Source organism: Jaculus jaculus, chromosome 17 (genome assembly GCF_020740685.1).
Source record: "Jaculus jaculus isolate mJacJac1 chromosome 17, mJacJac1.mat.Y.cur, whole genome shotgun sequence".
Taxonomy (NCBI): Eukaryota; Metazoa; Chordata; class Mammalia; order Rodentia; family Dipodidae; genus Jaculus; species Jaculus jaculus.
Genome location: NC_059118.1, coordinates 22,957,080 through 22,976,258, shown reverse-complemented (window position 1 = coordinate 22,976,258; position 19,179 = coordinate 22,957,080). Strand labels below are relative to the sequence as shown.

General features: G+C 43.0%; 1 protein-coding gene across 2 annotated transcripts in view; it reads right to left on the bottom strand.

Annotated features, from left to right (window-relative positions):
- The window catches only part of Dnajc13 (DnaJ heat shock protein family (Hsp40) member C13), a 150,754-nt gene extending 133,967 nt beyond the window's left edge, over positions 1–16,787 (bottom strand). For both annotated transcript variants that reach the window (XM_004664328.3, XR_006633971.1), the window contains exon 1: positions 16,707–16,787. The gene's annotated coding sequence lies outside the window, so the exon portion shown is untranslated. The remainder of the gene's footprint in view (positions 1–16,706) is intronic.
- Positions 16,788–19,179: the final 2,392 nt, after the last annotated feature.

The window sequence follows — 19,179 nt, the reverse complement described above, 5'->3', positions numbered from 1 at the left end:
CGTGGCTCAGGGTCCACTGCAGAAGAGGTGGCAGAAAGAATGTAAGAACCAAAGGAAGGATAGGACTCCTTACAACGTGCTCCTCCAGATACAAAATGGCCTGGATATCCATGACCTTGCAGTGCCTGACATTACCTACACAAGATCATCATAATAGGAGGAAAAGATCATGACATCAAAACAAAAGAGAGACTGCTTGAGAGGGGGAGGGCATATGATGAACAGTGGAATTTCAAAGAGGAACATGGGGGAGGGAGGGAATTACCATGGGATATTGTTTACGATTATGGAAGATGTCAATAAAAAATACATACATTGTAGGGGGCTGGAGGGATGAGTTAGCGGTTAAGGCACTTGCCTGCAAAGCAGAAGGATCCAGGTTCAATTATATACTGCAATTACATTTAATATATTTAATTATTTGAGGGAGACAGAGAATGTGAGAGACAGAGAAAGGGCATGCCAGGGTCATCTGTCACTATAAAAGAACTCCAGACGCATGGGCCATTTTGTGCATCTGGCTTTATATGGGTACATGGGAATGGATCCCAAGCCATCAGGCTTTGCAAGCAGGTGACTTTAACCACTGACCAATCTCCCTGGCCCAGCAATATTTTCATTTTTATTATTATTTTTATTTGAGACAGAGAGAGAGACAAAGAGAAAGACAAAGAGAGAGAGAGAATGGGCCAGCCAGGGCTTCTAGCCACTGCAAATGAACTCCAGACGCATGTGTCATCTTGTACATCTGGCTTACGTGGGATCAGGGAAATCGAACCTGGGTCCTTAGGCTTCACAGGCAAACACCTTAACTGCTAAGCCATCTCTCCAGCCCCCAGAAATATTTTTAAATCAAGTATTCTTGTCATAATCAAATTATTTTAATTTAAAATACACAACAGCTTTTTGAAATGTAATTCACATCATAAATTCACCATTTAAAGTATACTATTTAAAAACTGGTAAACTAACAGAATTAGCCAGGTGTGCTGGCACACTCCTTTAATCCCACCACTCAAGGCAAAGTAAAAGGAGGACTGAAGTGCGTTCAAGGCCCCCTGAAACTACAGAGTGAACTTCAGGTGAGCCTGGGCTAGGTTAAGACCCTACCTCAAAAATACAAACAAACAGAAAAGGTAAATGGTTGTATCCCTAGTCTACTTAGTTGTACAAGATCCTTATCTGGAAAACTGAGAAAAAAGGAAGGAGTTTGGAGAAAAGCCTGGCTGGTATCATTAGAAAACATTAAAATTAAAACACAAAACAGGAACAAAACAATAAAAGGTATAAAAATACCAGACCTACTGGCACACACTTGTTATCCCAGCAATCAGAAGCTGATGCCAACATGGCCTACATAGTGAGTTCTAGGCCAGCTTGCAATATACAAGAACCTTTCTCAGAAAAAAAAGAAAAAGAAAAGGAAAGGAAAAGTCAAAGGAAAAAGGGAGGGAGGAAGTAACGAAGGGAGAGGTTTTTCTTAAGTGTTGAGAAGCTGTTTATGAGTGATATAGTGTTAAAAATTGATGGATTTGCTTAATTTTATACTAACAGTTCAATCCTTTGGGGTACACAGGACATTCATTGACTCCACAGTCAGCTATGCTAGCACACACTAAAAAAATACCCTCAATCCCAGCACTCAGGAGGCAGAGATAGGAGGATTGCCAAGAGTTGGAGGCCAGCCTGAGACTACATAGTGAATTCCAGGTCAGCCAAAAACCAAGGAAAAAAAAAAGAACCCTCCTTAACATCACAGACATTGTACAGAAAGACTGTATGTTGTACCCTGGTGTAATTCCTACTCCATAAGCAGACCAGAGAGCACTTGGCTTACTTTGAAAATGGCTTTGTAGCTGGGCATGGTAGTGCACGCCTTTAAGCACTCAGGAGGCAGAGGTAGGAGGATCACCATGGGTTCAAGGCTACCCTGAGACTACATAGTGAATTCCAGGTTAGCCTGGGATAGAGTGAGACCCTACCTTGAAAACAAAACAAAACAAAACAAACAAACAAAAAAAAAATAGCTTTGTAAAAGAAATATAGCATGGGCTGGAGAATGGCTTAGCGGTTAAGGCATTTGCCTGCAAATGCCTAAGGACCCTGGTTTGATTCCCCAGGACCCATGTAAGCCAGATGCACAAGGGGGAGCAGGTGTCTGGAGTTTGCAGTGTGCTGGAGGGCTAGCACGCTCATTCTCTCTCTCAGAAATAAATTATTAAAAAAATTTAAAAAGAAATATAGAATATAAAGAAATGAGTGTTTGCTAAAAGTCTTTAAAATTATATCAAATATTAAATCAGGTCAGCCTGGACCCTACCGCAAATCCCCCCTGCAAAAAAGAAAAAACATATTCGTAAGGCAGATGAGAAAGTTGACAGAAAAATATACATAAGGCAAAAGTAAATGAATTCAGAACATCAAAAGTCCTACAGTGAACTTCAACACATCTCATCCCTTTCAATCTCTAATATTTTAAGAGGCAACAAGTGATACTGCTTCTCTGCATTTAATTCTCAATTTCTATGAGGCTAGTAAAATGGAAATGCTCTGGTTTTTTTTTTTTTTTTTTTTTTTTTGGTTTTTCGAGGTAGGTTCTCACTCTAGCCCAGGCTGTCCTGGAATTCACTATGTCTCAGGGTGGCCTTGAACTCACAGCGATCGTCCTACTTCTGCCTCCCTCCCGAGTGCTGGGATTAAAGGCGTGCGCCACCACGCCCAGCTCTGGAAATGCTCTTTATGGAAGGAAATTGTCTGAGAAACTTGCCCTCCTCCCGTCAAGGTAAAGTTATACCTGAGATATGGTATGAGAGGCAGGAGATAGGTAGCCAAGTCTCTCTCTGAGACAATTCAATGCTATTATCAGTGTCTGCACAGCCTCAAAATGAACCTTTTACAGTTGGGGGAGGTGTGAAGACACATCCTAAAATAACACAAGAATATATATTAAGTCAGTAATCAGGTGAGTGATCATCACAATCTGTAACCATAAACAACAGTGGCATAAGCATGTTGATTCCATTTTATTGACAAGAAAACTGCGAGCTAGCCAAAGTACCTGCCCAAGGTTACATAGTAGTTTAAATGGTTGTATCAGGATTTGGACCAACCTGCTTAACTCCACACTCTATATATTTAACCCAAGCTCTAATACATCCCCTCAACTTCAGGAAATTCATTTGACTATGTAATTACAGGTTTATCACTTGACCACACAGTCTTGGAATATTTTAAAACTGGTTTCAATTCTTATCTTAGCTTAGAAAGACAATTAGATACCTGTCTAAAAATAACTTTGAAACCCACAATTTCAAGCAGAGAAACAAATGGTGATACTCAGTTCAAGACAAAGGAAATAGAGGAAAAAGGAAATCTCCAAAGCTGAAATACTCTACCACCTATAAATAAACCATTAAGCATTTCCATTTATAGTTATCCTTTACTTTTTTCAAAATGTTCAAAAGAAATATATGACAGAAGTCTGTTATCATATGAATACAAGGTAGTCTTAAGGAATATTAAGCTACTTTTATTATGAGATCTTTAAAATGATTAGACTAGTTAAGGCCTGAGGGTTGAGATCCATTTTCCAGCAATTTAATATGAACCTTAAGTCTACTTATGTTCTCAAGAAAATCTGGGGCTGGAAAGATGGCTCAGCAGTTAAGGCACTTGCCTGCAAAGCCTAGCAACCTAGGTTCAGTTCCCCAGTACCCACAGAAAGCCAGTGGCACATACTCTGCAGTTCATTTGCAGCTGCTAGAGGGGCCATGGTGTGCCTATTCTCTCCCCCCCCCCCTTGCAAATAAATAAATAAATAAAATTTCTTAAAAAAGAAAATCTGAACTGTTCTTTCAGAACAACACTTTACTAGTGAATGGCATTTAGTCTGAGAACTACATCGACTCTTTCCGACCATAAGGAAGAGAACTCTGAGCAAAGCAATGGCAATTCACAAAGAACAGAAAACTCAGAATATAATACATCCAGGTATAGCAGCATCCAACAATTCCCGCACTTGGGAGGTTGAGGAAGGACATAGTGAGACAGTAAAAAAGAAAGGGAAAGGGAAAAGGAGGATGAAGACAAGAGACAGGAAGTGAAAGGAGAAGGAGAAAAGGAGGGGTCAGGATACTCTGGTGATCATCACTGTTGACGCTTCAAACAGGACAATGAGACAGCCAGACTAGGACGCTGAGTACAGGGTCAGATGACTGACTGCGTGGAAAGGCCCTGGCAGCCGTGGCACTGGTACTAAACCGCTAGTCATTCTCTCGGTTAACTAATGACTCACACAGCAGCTGTATCACTCACTGTACGTCTATCACCAAGGTAAGGATGGTACATCTCCAAAGTATTACCTATAGTCAGACCAGCAATAACTGTCACACTTAGTGGCTGAATGATCTTGAGCAAATTTCCTAATTACATTCGTTTACAAAATAAGGATGGTAATAACTGTCCCAAAGGATTGTGGTGAGGACTAAATGATACAACTCAAATAAAGGCATAATACTTAACTCAAAACAAATACTTAAAAATATTACTTAGCTGGGTGTGGTAGCGCACACCTTTAATCCCAGCACTCAGGAAGCAGAGGTAGGAGGATTGCCATGAGTGAGAGACCAGCATGAAACTACATAGCATATTCAACGTCAGCCTGGACTAGAGTGAGACCCCTACCTCAAAAAAAAAAAAAAAAAAAAAGTTAGAATATGTCTACTATCTCTTTTATTTTCAAGTACCTACAAGCACCTGTACTTGTAAGACATGGGTGTCTGGGATTATACCAATTACTGTAAATTACTTCTCTCTAAATCTTTTTATTTTTATTTGAGAGAAACAGGCAGAGAAAGAGGCAGAGAGAGAGAGAGAGAATGGGCACACGAGGGCCTCCAGCCACTGCAAATCAACTCCAGATGCATGTGCCCCCCTTGTGCATCTGGCTTTCGTGGGTCCTGGGGGAATCGAGCTTCGAACCACGTCCTTACACTTCACAGGCAAGCACTTAACCACCAAGCCATCACTCCAGCCCTCTCTCGAAATCTTTTAATTCCAACCTTTCTAATTATTCAATGTGGTGTAACTCAACTTATCTGCTGTGTCAGTTAATCTGGTCAGCCAGTTTGACACTGCTAAATGGAAAATTCCAGACACAAACAAGTCAGGAGTTTTAAGGTGCACACTGTCTCAGTCATCTCCTCTGCCTCGGCCAGGATGTAAATCCTCCCTTTGTCCAGGCATCCATTAGGCACCTGGTGGGCCTCAGCTCACCATGGTCACTGTGGCAGAGCTCTGTGCAGGCTTTATTTAAATAATAGACCCAAAGCCCAAGAGCAATGATGCTGGCAATTTGGACATGAAAAAGCAAAGCCCTAAAAGGCTTCCTGTAAGTACAAGGTAAAAATTCTCAATATGGAAAAAGCTCTAATATCTATAAGAAGAATAAATCTTCCATCCATGTAATTGTGAAGAAGAAAAAACAATCGTGCTAGCTTTGCTGCTGAACTTAAACAGCAAAAATTATGCCCACACTGGTAAGTGATTTATTAAGATGAAAAGGCATTTTATGTACAGGGGAAAACAGCATATATAGAGCTATGTACTATCAGCCATTTTGCACAATAACTAGGAGACCTGAAGCATATTCCCAGTAGAAAAGGGTATTATATCTAACCTAGAATTTAACTTCAAAAGTACAGAGTGGTAAAGGTGCTTGCTTGTAAAGCCTGTAAATATGAGTTGGATCCTCCCTAGCACCCATTGGGCAGCAAGAAGTGGCCCCTAAGACAACGGGAGATGGGGCATTGGTGGGAGGTGGAGCCAGGAAAATCTGAAGCTCAAGGGCCCGTGCTGGCATCTGTCTGCAGTGGCAAAGAGGCTCTGTTGAAGGTTCTCCTCTGGTCTGCACATATGCACTGTGGCACACGCATGTTCAGTACACACACACATATATACATACCTACACACAAATATAAATTAAAGAATAAATAATTGTTTTAAAAAATAGTATGTTGCCAAACATGGTGGCATACGCCTTTAATCCCAGCACTTGGGAGGCAGAGATAGGAGAATCACTGTGAGTTTAAGGCCAGCCTGGGGCTATAGAGTGAGTTCCAGGTCAGTCTGGGCTTTACAAAAAAAAAAAAGTTTTCCTGTGGGGGGTGCAGAGAATAAACTATTAATCTCCAGTCACTATGTCATCTCTGCTTCCGACCCCTGCTTGAGTGTGGCATGTGTACATGTGGAGGCCAGAGGCTGCTGTCAGGTGGGCTCTTTGATCCCCTTCACCTTGCTTATTGAGACAGGGTCTCTCACTTGAGCCCAGAGCTCATCTATTCAACGAATATAGCTCACCTGCGCTTTATGCACTGAGCCATCTCTCCAGCCCTCCTCTCTACATATTTTAATGAACTCTGAAAGTGGCTTAATATCATTATTGTCATGGAAAGCTGAGGTAAACACTGTAGGCCCCTGCTCCGAGAAGCTTAGCAAGAAGTAAGTCCCATCAGGGAGTCGTGGTAGCAGGAATGCGCACGCTGTGACAACTGGTCAGCTGCCAACTATGCGCTGTGCAATGGCATCCTAGTGGCAACACAATGGCAGACTAACAGTTACATTTGGACTTCATTCTGCAACAGTATCTCATTTCAAATTACCAAAGATCAAAACTTTTTGGTGAGGAAAAAGCTCATTTACAGGTTCTCTGTAACCAAACTGCACGGGGAGGCATCTCCAATTACGGAAAAGTGTATTTCATCTGTTTATGCTACAGCCTCCTGTACTATTACCAGAGCCTTTTCCCACAGTTGTTCTGATAGAATTGTACTAAGGTTTAAAAAGTGAAATTCAGGCAGGTGAGATGGCTCAGCAGTTAAACTGCAAAGCCTGGTGGCTCGAGTTTGATTCCCCAGTACCCATGTAAAGCCCCATGCACAAAGTGGGCATCTGGAATTATTTGTTTTGCAGTGGCAAGAGGCCCTATAATGCCTTCATTCTCGTTCCTTCCTTCCTTCTTTCCCTACCTCCCTCCCTCCCTTTCTCTCTCTCTCCCTCCCTCCATCTTCTTGGAAGGCATGCTTGCTATGCCTATAATCCTGGGACTTGGGAGGCTAAGGAAGAAGAATCCCCAGTTGGAGGGCAGAACAAGATCTTGTCTCAAAAAACAGTTAAGAAAATGAAAAGGCTGAGAGGATGGAGCTCAGTGATTCACATGCCTGAGGCCCCAGTTCAACTGTCAGCCGGGAGCAGGGAGGAGTCAAATTGAGGGCACACAGGGATTTTGGCTAGAGACACCCTTTTCAGTTAATTCGCTGCTTCATGCTTTCGAATAACACAAGGTTCTTGCATTCTAATTTGTTACTGGCAATAGCGCTGGCACCCACTTACAATCATTTACGAGTAAAATTAGAATGATCTTTGAGAAAATACATAACTTTCACACAAAACCACAGAATCTCAGAGAACACTGAGCAGACACCCACATCAAGCTGACACTGTGAACAAAAGCATATTGAAGTGACCAACACAGACGCAGCCTGAGGCAGATCACAAGCAGGCTGTAAGTGGAAATTTTTGCATGCACAGCACATTTAAGTACATTGACATAACTGTGTTAAATAAACTCATTTAGCAAAGGATGAACGAATATATTCAGAAAAACAAGTTAGTAAATGAAGGAACTAGCATTTAACAAGGCTATTCACCTGCTTAACGCAGACACATTACATGACCATCTGAAAGTAACAGCTACACAAAATGACAAGTTGGAGTGACCAGATAAGAGACTAATTTTCTCACTTTGAGCCAGTAAAACATAAGAACAGAATTTAGTCTGCCTATCATTTCATTAGCTGTGCTCTCAAGTAATGAATTTTAAAAAATGACCTTGGGGCTGTAGATGGCTTAGCACTTAAGGCACTTGCCTGCAAAGCCAAAGGAAAGGACCCAGGTTTGACAGATTCCCCAATATCCACATAAGCCAGATGCACATGATGGCACATGCATCTGGAGTTCATTTGTAGTGGCAGAAGGCTCTGGTGTGCCCATTCTCTCATTCATATATATATATATATATATATATATATATATATGTGTGTGTGTATATGTATATGTATATGTATATGTATATGTATATACATATATATGTATATGTATATGTATATATGTGTATATGTATACATATATATGTATATATCTGCCTCTTTCTCTCACTTTCTCAAATAAAATAAAATGAAAATTGTCTTGGAATGCATCAAAAAATAGAAGATGGACGTAAGGTGGTAAGTGTAAAATGCTGACTTGAAAATCCTGGAATCAGATGTGTGGGTGTCAAAAATAAAGTTCTCTCAACTTGTAGGAAAGTGAACATTTTTATAATCTATTGATTAAAAAAAATGAGTTTTTCTTTTCTGACAAAGTTTTTCTATGCTGCTTATGTACTAGACTAAAAATCACACTCACGATATGGTTGACAATCACATGAGAAACTAATGTATAAAGGTAATACATCATATAACCATGCTAGGAAAAGAACTATTGCTAAGGTAAGAACTATGAGTATGAAAAATCCCTTATACTGATTTCTTGAGAATCTACTTCTGTTCATAGTTGAATTTAGAATCTGAGTAAAACCAGGCAGAGGTAGGAGTATCTCCATGAGTTTGAGGCCACCCTAAGACTACATAGTTAATTCCAAGTCAGCCTGGACCAGAGAGAGACTCTACCTTGAAAAACCAAAAAAAAATAGGGCTGGAGAGATGGCTTAGTGGTTAAGCGCTTGCCTGTGAAGCCTAAGGACCCCGGTTCGAGGCTCGGTTCCCCAGGTCCCACGTTAGCCAGATGCACAAGGTGGCGCACGCATCTGGAGTTTGTTTGCAGAGGCTGGAAGCCCTGGCGCGCCCATTCTCTCTCTCTCCGTCTATCTGTCTTTCTCTCTGTGTCTGTCGCTCTCAAATAAATAAATAAATAAAGTTTAAAAAATAATAATAAACTCCATTACTAGGTTAGCACTGTTTCAAATAAAAGGTTAAAAAATGACTAACAGGACATTAATTTTTATCCAAATGAAATAGCTACAGCTGAACTGTTTTGGAGAAGGTGCTGTGTATGGGAAAACCTGCCGCATGAACTTTAGCCAGTGTCTCACTATGATACCCAGGTTGGCCTCAGACTCCTGGGATCAAGCCAGCCTCTGGCCTCAACCTCCCAAGCAGCTAGAACATAAAACAGTGAAGTATACGCTACTGTGTCAGGGTCTATTTTTTATTTTAATTTCAACTTAATTCATGACTAAGGGTGGGTGGAATGAACAACAATGTATGTGATGTGTGCAGAAGCTGACTGCAAAGCTTTGAGTACAGCCCACTTTAGGCTCTTTAACTTACTGATCTTCCAGAGATAAATATGGTTACAGAATAGGAAAGCAAGCAGTAATATCAATATTCAACTGACACATTTCTCCAAATAAATTCCCACAAGTTCCCTCTCTCCCCTCCTTCTCCCTCTCTTTGCTTATGAATAAATATTCTTTAAATGTACAGAAGTTTAAGTTGCAAAACTTTCCTACAACAGCAGCAACACCATTTCTAGTTTGTTCTGAGATATCCATATCATTTTTACCTCTCTCACAGTGTTTTACAACTTACAGAATACTTCCAAATTACCACTGAAAAGGAGTATTTTACTTTTAAAATTGGACTCAGCAGCTCAAAGGTTTGGAAGAAGTATAGTTTACCTGCTCTCAGATTTGATGACTATTCAAAGTACTCTGTTTCTTGAGTAGAAGTTTAAGAGAAATTATAGTATTAAATGACTAAGGAATACAAACCAGAAATCCCTGTTTAAGAATTTAACTTTCAGTAGAATTAATGTAAAATTTAAGAAATATTAGAGAAGTCTGCTATAGTCATGACCTTAGCAATCAAACACTGATCAAATGCAAACAAGTACTAAGAATGGCATGTGTTAAATAAGTGAATAATGCTTTGGCAGTGTGGTCTACTAAGGGCAACATAAGAATGCTAAACTATAGCCGGACGTGGTGACACACACCTTTAATCCCAGCATTTGGAAGACAGAGATAAAAGTATTGCCATGAGTTCCAGGCCACCCTGAGACTACATAGTGAATTCCAGGCCAGCCTGAGCTAGAGTGAGACCCTACCTCAGAAATCCCGACCACCAACCCCCACCCCACCCCACCCCCAGCCAAAAAAAGAATGCTAAACTATAGAGCTTTTTGACTTTGCTTGTTTAGAATCACGTTTCTTACCAGGTGTGGTGGCGCACACTTATCTTAGCACTGGGGAGGCAGAGGTAGGAGGGGCGCCATTAAGTTCGAGTCCACCCTAAGACTACATACTGAATTCCAGGTCAGCCTGGGTTACAGCAAGACCCTACCTCGAAAAAACAAACAAAAATTACTATGTGCGCTGTTGAATAAAGAGCACCTGTGAGCTAGAGAGATGGCCCAGTGGTTAAAGGCACTTGCTTGAAAAGCCTAATGATTCCCCAGTACCCACATAAGGTCAGATGTATGAAGGGGTACATGCATCTGGAGTTTGTTTGCAGGGGCAAGAGGCCCTGGCACATTCATTTTCTTTCTCTCTCTCTCCAAATAAATGGTTTGGATTTTAAAAAAAGAAAGAAAGAATACCCATGCTGCGAGAACTGGCAGTATCATAGCCAATAAGATTTATTCAAGGTGTGACTACTGCTAATTAAAAAGAACATCTAAAAGGAACTACTAGCAAGCACCTTTGTTGACTGAACCACATTACGTGCATTTCTTTTTTTTTAATTTTTTTGTTTGTTTATTTTTATTTATTTGAGAGTGACAGAGAGAAGAAGGTAGAGAGAGACAGACAGAGAATGGGCGCACCAGGGCTTCCAGCCACTGCAAACGAACTGCAGACACATGCGCCCCCTTGTGCATCTGGCTAACGTGGGTCCTGGGGAATCGAGCCTCGAACCGGGGTCCTTAGGCTTCGCAGGCAAGCGCTTAACCGCTAAGCCATCTCTCCAGCCCTACGTGCATTTCTTGAAATTAAGTAACTATCTTAACTCAGAGGATCATAACCATATTAGCTTTAGCTATGCCCTAAGTCGGTGACACTCAAAGGAGTTCTCATAACTAACAATCAGGGTTATTTTGTTTTGAGACAGGATCTCAAGTATCCCTAGCTGGCAGAGAACTTGCTTTGTAGGTAAGGATGACCTTGAACTTCCGATCCTCCTGTCTCCACTTACCAAATGCTAGTATTACAGGCAGGAGCCACCAAACCAGTTCTATGCAGTGCTGCGAAACAGACCCAGGGTTCTGTGCATGCTAGACAGGAGCTATCAACTGAACTGCATCCCTAGCCCTAAGAATCAGTTTCGGTAACAAGAGCTATGATCAACTGGCAGGTGCTCAAATGAGAAACTGTTCCGGCAGAAAAACCACCAATTAACGTTCTGAATTGAAGTAGTGGTGGGGTGGGGTGGGGTGGGGTGGGGCGGGGCACTGAGATTGGGAGGACTACTAGCATTTAGCAGATCGGGCTAGATACCTCAACAGTCCCACACGTGGAAAACCGGTTTTCCATGTGCGACTTTCAAATGTCCAAGTGGTTATTTGAATAGGTAAAAACTTATCTATAATAAACTAACCTTACAGTCTAATTCTATTTTAAATATAAAGTATGAAATATGTTCTGGAAGACTTAATATGCACAAATTTTCCAGGACTGCAACTATTATGCAGAATGAGAGACCAATCTATACCCATCACCTGCCTGTCAAAGTTAAACTGGTTCTATGTAAGGTGCAAAACTGACAATTTCATTGTTTATTCCGGTGTGGAATATTTACATATTTAAATGCATCTGGTGTGGTCATACTTAAGTATTTACATAATTAAATGCATATAGTTGGTTCTTCTACAGTGCTGTTCTGGTAACATGAACTTACTCCAAGAAGCCAGATGTACTAGGCTAGGGACCTAGGTCAGTGATGTGCGTGCCTAGTGTACTGAACAAATGGAGCTCGAATCAAATTTCACATGAGCTTATGTATTCATGAATCACAAGGAGGGATAAGGTGAATGTAGAAACCTGTACCTACCTTAACTGAGCTTCTTAGGAATTTGCAAATTGCACACATGGACACACTATAGGTCAGTGAATCATAGTCACATCTTTGTGGTCACACTTTTCCACTCAATCTCATTTCCTTCAGTACTTAACAGCAACTCAATATACTGTGACTCCTTCCAATGCTCATTTGCACAAGTAAAGTCTTTCAAGACAAAATGCCATAGTCTTTTACCATTAAAAAGTGGTATAAACCAGGTGTGGTGGTGCACCCCTTTAATCTCAGCACTCAAGATGCAGAGGTAGGAGGCTCAATGTGAGTTCAAGGCCACTCTGAGACTACACAGTGAATCCCAGATCAGCCTGGGCTAGAGTGAAACCCTACCTTAAAAAATAAAAACAAAAAATATAAATAAAAAATAAAGTGGCACTAAATAGTGTTGTAGATTGCCATTATGTCTGTTATTCAAGCTGTTTTTGAGTATTACTGACCGAACCTATTTCTCCCCTAAGACCTGTTGTTTTCAATTACTCAATTTTACGTAACAGAAAAACTTTTTCCCACTATATGTAATGTTTCTCTCCCTCTCCCTCCCTCCCCCTCCCTCCCTCACTCTCTCTTTTAGTTATCCTCAGGATTTTATTGTCTCTTTTGTTAACTTCAGTTTGAATATGACATGCCTTGATATATTTCCCACAGAATTTTCCTTTTTGAAGGGGGGAGTGGATTTTTCCTAAGGTTCTTGGATCTGTGATTAACACATCTGGTAATTGGTCTGGAGAGGTCTCCAATATTTTTTCCTGCTCTTCTGTTCTTGTGGGATTCCAGTTAGGCATATATTCAAATAGCTGTTATTTCCAAATTCTTGAAATGTGTTTTAAGAATCTGTTTCTGGCCACGTGTGGTGGTGCATGCCTTTAATTCCAGCACTCAGGAGGCAGAGGTAGGAGGATCACCGTGGGTTGAGGCCACCCTGAGACTACATAGTGAATTCCAGGTCAGCCTGGGCTACAGTTAGACTCTACCTCAAAAGGAGGAGGAGAAGGAGCTGTTTCTGTGGTGCTGTTGGATAGCTTCTATTGGTATAGGTACAAGCTTGCTGCCTTGTGCTCAGTTGTGACAAGTCTACTCATGAGCTCAAAGGCATTCTCCATTGTTTTACTAACTTTTCATTTCTAGTATTTCCTTTTGATTCTTTTCAATTTCTACCTCTACCAAAATGACCCATCTGGCCTGCATTTTGTCCACTTTCCTTCTTCAACTTTTAATATGTAGTCATTTTAAACTGCCCATTGGATAACATTAATCCCAGTACAATTTTGATACATGTTCCTTGGGAAAGCTCTCTCTTCCTTTCTTCGTTTGCCTTTTCATGTGTTTCATGTTGTTGTTGTTGAAAGCTAGACAAGATCATATAAAATGGAGTAACTTTTATCACTGAAAATGAATATACTTTTATCTAGGAGGCTGTTAATACAGAGGTTATGCTAATCTAGTTAGGAGTTGGGCTGGACTTATGACCTGGCTACAGCTATACTCAATATACCACAGGCTTTATTTCTCTGAAGAGTGGTGTGTATCTGTGGTGGGGTAGTTAAAACTAAACCAATGTTATGCCTGACCTTTGTGCTATACTTCTTCGTAATCTTGTGCCTCTCCTCACAATGTTCTACTCATGTTACTTATGCCAGCTTTCTTAGAGAGGTGGCAGGAGATGGAGATCCAATCTTTGTCCTGATTGAGTGTCTAGAACTTGGAAATATGATTTTCTTGGCTCTCCAGACCATAATCCAGCTGTAGTTTGGGGTTCAGTACCCCTCCCTTAGGCATATTATTTTTTCCCCGCTTCTCATCTTCCTAAATTCAATATTCACCAGTTTGGACCAGCAAGGCTGCATGCCCCTCCACAGAAGAGATAGAAATAGAAGAATCACAGGAATTTGTTGACCCTCTTTTAAAAGCTCAACTGCTGTTCCTCTCCACTGGCTCTGTGTAAGAGATATTCACTAAGAGCACATCCAGTGAGTTCCGTGTATAAAGAGCTTGCAAGATGGTGCACTCAGTTTTCATCATTTTTTCCCACTATTCTAGTTGAATTCCTCTCTATCCAAAAGTTCACACCCTTTTCCTTCTCTTTCTTCCTCTCTGCAACTCACTTTAAATTCTCAACTATAAGGCTCTATATAGCCTTAGTTCTTTAAATGGGCTCCAAAAAAGGAATAAGGGAAGTCAACTAGTTCTTGCCCTTGTTAGGGCTTCTTTCATCTTAGACTCAGTGCCAAATGCTGCTTCTATTATTTTTTTATAAATATTTTTTTAAATTTATTTATTTATTTGAGAGCGACAGCACAGAGAGAAAGACAGATAGAGGGAGAAAGAGGGAATGGGCGCGCCAGGGCTTCCAGCCTCTGCAAACGAACTCCAGACGCGTGCGCCCCCTTGTGCATCTGGCTAACGTGGGACCTGGGGAACCGAGCCTCGAACCGGGGTCCTTAGGCTTCACAGGCAAGCGCTTAACCACTAAGCCATCTCTCCAGCCCTGCTTCTATTATTTATAAACTATTTCAGTATAGCAAAAGCATAAGTATTTGATATTAAAAGGAAGCCCTTCTGGAGAGACGGCTTAAAAGTTAAGTCGCTTGCTGGCAAAGCCTACAGACACAGGTTCGATTCCCCAGTCCCATGTAAAGTTAGAAGCACAAGGTGGCACATGCAATGACTAGATGCCCTGGCATGCCCATTCTTTCTCTCTCTCTCTCTCTCTCTCTCTCCTCTTTCCCCCCCCAAATAAATAAATATTTTTAAATTATTTTTTAAAAGGAAGCTCTTAGTGAATCTGATACAGCTGAGAAACAGTGACTCAAAAGGTATCGCAAAACAAATGCCCTTTAACCACTGCCAAATGTTAAACAATTAAGCCCTAATCTTAGCAGCAATCAAGACAGCACTGCAGTTAACCTGCACAACCTTGTTCCTGCTTTACAGGAGCAATGGAAAAGAAAGTACAGGTGAAACTTCAAAATCCATCTGGGTAAATAAATATGACTGATTCAAGACACAGCGCTTGTTATTTCGACCCCAATTTAGTGTCCATTAGGAACCAGACTCCACTATCAACCTTTCTCTCTCTCTCTCTCTCTCTCTCTTTCTTTTTCTTTCTTTCTACAAATTTACTAAGACCAGGTTTATTACAGTCCACCTGGTTATCCTGCTTCCCTTTTTTTGTAATAAAATTTAATTCTTGCAAATAATTCATGCCTTTCACGATTGTGTAACTGTTTTTCGCTGACAACGTATGTTTTATTAACTTACTTTTCAGCTTAAGAACTTAAACTGTACTTGTTAGCACTATATGTCCTTAAGTTTTAAGCTACTAGTGCCACTTTAGGAAAAGAGGAATATGCATGGACTCAGTGGAATACAAATGCTGGCATTTTCCAAGAACTAGACCTAGCGTTAGCATTCCTTACATCCCAATTTCTCGACTTTGACTCCTCTTTTCCTCCCTGATCGTGTTCTACTTCCTGTTTTAAAACAAAAATAAATGCAATGTTTCCCAAACAAGAATCATGTTCCCTGAATGCATTGTAAAATTAATCTCTCAAGCAACCATTTGTAATGCAGCTGGACACTGTTTCACGTTGTATTTAAAGCTTAAAAAGGTTTTATTTATTATAGGCCAAGTTAAATCACACAATGAAGCACACTTCCCAGAAACCAAACAAATTAAAAGAAAAAGAAACACGAAACTAAACAGTGTGGGATGAAAGGGGAAAAGCAGAAGGGGATTCCTTAGGGGCATCAACCCTGTAATAACGGAGTTTTTTTTTTTTTTTTTTCCAATCACCAAGTGATAGAAACGATTTCAGGACAAGCGTGGTGAGCTCAATACCGGGAAAGAACGCATGCTTAAGGGTAGTCTCAAATATGTATCTAACAGCCTCTTCTCTAACCATCAAAATCCTGCTGCAAAGGCCACATTCATTGGTGAAATCCCAGAAGCCAAGCGAAAGCAACGGTGGACAGACTACCTTGCAAGGGAGGAAAAGTCCTGAGGAAGGGGGAAAGAAAAAAAAAAAACCACCAAAAACCTGATTTTGGAAAAAGGGATAGAAGGAAGAAACGGACGCAGCTGCTGAATGTCCTAACAAAACGGAAAAAAGCTGAAGAAAAAAAAGTTTTTAAAAAGGTCCAGGCGGGATTCAAGAAGGGAGGATGGCTGAGCCCGGGGAGCGGAGAGTTGCCGGCGTCCAGGAGGAAGGGGGTGCCCGGGGCACGGAACCCCGAGGGCGGAGCCCACAGTGGAGTGGGGGGGGGAGAGAAGCAGGGAGACGGATGAGCAGCGCGGAGGGTCGGGATGTGCAAAAGCGGGGAGCAAGAGACAGCGATGGGGAGAAAAGCAAGCTAAAAGAAATTTTAAAAGGAAGAGGAGGAGGAGGGTGGGGCGCAGCAGAGCGGCGCCCGCCGCAGATGTCACCCCGGGCCGGGGCGGGGAGGGTCGGAGCGGAGGGACCGCAGCAGCGGAGTCGGGGGATGGTGGGGAGGAGGAGGGCGAGCCGCTGCGCTCCGCAGCTTCGGGCACGTTCGCGCGGACCCGAGCCCCGCACGTCGCCCGCCGCGTCTCGCCTTTACCTTCGCGGGAGGCTGCAGAGGCTCCTCCCGCCGCCGCCGCCGCCGCCGCCGGCTCCGCGTCCACAGCTCGGCCTCCGTGCCTCTCACCACTTTCCCCTTCCCCCCGCGCCGCGCCGCCAGGGCCCCCGGGACGCTCGGCCGCCGCGGGTTCCCGACGCGCCCTCGGCCGCCGCCGCCGCCCCTCCGCTCCCTCTCAGAGGCTCGCCCTGGACGCCGCCATCTTCGCCCAGGCTCCGAGCGCCGCGCCCCCGACCGCGCCTGCGCCGCCGCCGCCCCGCCTTGTCACGAGACCCGGTCAGCTGACGCCGACGCTCCCGCCTTTGGCCCCGCCCCCCGCGCCCCGCCCCTCCCCGCGCGTCGCTCCCCCCTCCCCTCCCTGCGCGTCCCTTCCGGGAAAAGCTGCGTTTGACCGCTCCCCTCCCCCGCCCGCCCCTCCCAACCCCACGCGCAAGACACCAGCCGCGCAGGCGCCGCGCAACCAGTGCACATGCGCACGGGGACGAGGCCCGGGAGGAGGACACGCCCCGGGCCACGCCCCCAGCGCCCTGGGCCACGCCCCTCATCTTGTGCCCTGCGGCCAATTGGTACTGTAGACTTGGGGGGAATCGATCGCTTGAAGACTTCAACGGCCCTGACCGGAATCCCAGGTCCGGAGCGTCTTTCCGAGCCAAAGCTTGACTTTAAGCGCCACGAGACAGTTGAAAAGCTTTATTCTGCAACCAGAGCCACAGCTGAGCAGGGTTTAAAGTTTGCGTGGTCTGGAAGGGTGGTGGAAGTGTCACAGGCCTTGGGGCTGGGGGAAGTGCTGGACGCGGAGTTTATTGCTCCCCTTTGTTGACCCCTGAACCCATCTCCAGGGCGTTACTTAAATCTAATTAATCCTCCTCCTCCTTGGTCTAAGATAGTAATCACACTTAATTTGCAGGTGCATGTTAATCCCACAGTAGGTGGTGGACTTGAGAGCAAAGTAATTTGACTTCAAGACAGCTTCCGGATGCAAAGAGAAGGCTGGAGAGGAGTCACAAGTGGGATTAGAGGGCATTCTAAAGAAGGGGTCAGCTGGAACTTGTGTTTCATCTGTGGGCAGTGGTTTAATTTAAGGAAGATTAGCGTCACATGCAAGAATTGAGATGCACAGACCACAGTTAAATAAGCATTTGCTGGGCGGGGCGGGGCCACCCTCTATGCCCGCACTCCGCTCGGGAGGCAGGTGGGAGGATTGCCGTGAGTTCGAGGCCACTCTGAGACTACAAAGTGAATTCTAGGTCCTTCTGGGCTAGAGTGAGACCCTGCCTAGAAAAAAAAGGGGGGGAAGTAATTATTTTCCTATAAACTTTTGTTTGTTTGGTTTTTGGTTTTCTGAGGTAGTGTCTTGTTCCAAACGCAGGCTGTCCTCCAACTCACGATTCTCCTACTGCTGCCTCCCAAATGCTGGGATTGAGAGCATGTACCAACACTCCCAGCTCTAATATAATTTTTTTCCCCCAGATCAGATCAACATGGTTTTTTGTTCTTTTTTTTGGTTTTCGAGGTAGGGTCTCACTCTAGCCCAGGCTAACCTGGAATTCACTATGTCATCTCAGGATGGCCTTAAACCCATGGTGATCCTCCTACCTCTGCTTCCCAAGTGCTGGGATTAAAGGCGTGCGCAACTACGCCCAGCTTTCTAATATAAATTTTTTAAAGACCAAAGTGTAAGTTGTCTGACTTGTATGGGTATGCTTTATGAGAATTGAAGGTTTCTGATAAGGAGTTCAGTATTCTTTCCCTGTAATATCCCCGAAATTGTAATTTCTTAGGGTCTCCTTCAGTGTTTGACCCACTTTATAGATAGATGAGAAATGTGTAAGATGATTCTTAGAGACTGTTCCGTGACCCATCCTCTATGTTAGATTAGAAAAAGCCTATGCGTCAGGTGTGGTGGCGCACGCCTTTAATCCCAGCATTCCTGGGGCAGAGTTAGGAGGATCCCCTGTGAGTTTGAGGCCAGCTTGACACTATATAGTGAATTCCAGGTCACCATGGTCTACAGCAACACCCTGCCTTGGGAAAGGAAGGAAGGGAAGGGGCAGAGAAGGGAAGGGAGGGAAGAGAAAAAAAGAAAAAATCTATTTGCACTTTTCTTAGAGTAGATGGTAGCAGTTAGATGAGATGCATGTAAGAAGAGAGAGGAAGAACAGCTGGGTGTGGGAAGATAGAGCCTGAAATAGAATAGTAAGAGAAGAAAAGAGAAACGAGAGTTGAGTTATGTGGCCTTCTTGGCTTATCCCATTAAAATGAAAATTTATGCCAATTTGTATATATATATATTTTTTTCTTAGCATAATTCCAGAGTAGATGTGGAATATACTGTTTTTATTTTTGTTTGTTTGTTTTTCAAGATAGGGTCTCACTGTAGCCCAGGGTGACCTGGAATTCACTATGTAGTCTCAGGGTGGCCTTGAACTCACAGCGAGCCTCCAACCTCTGCCTC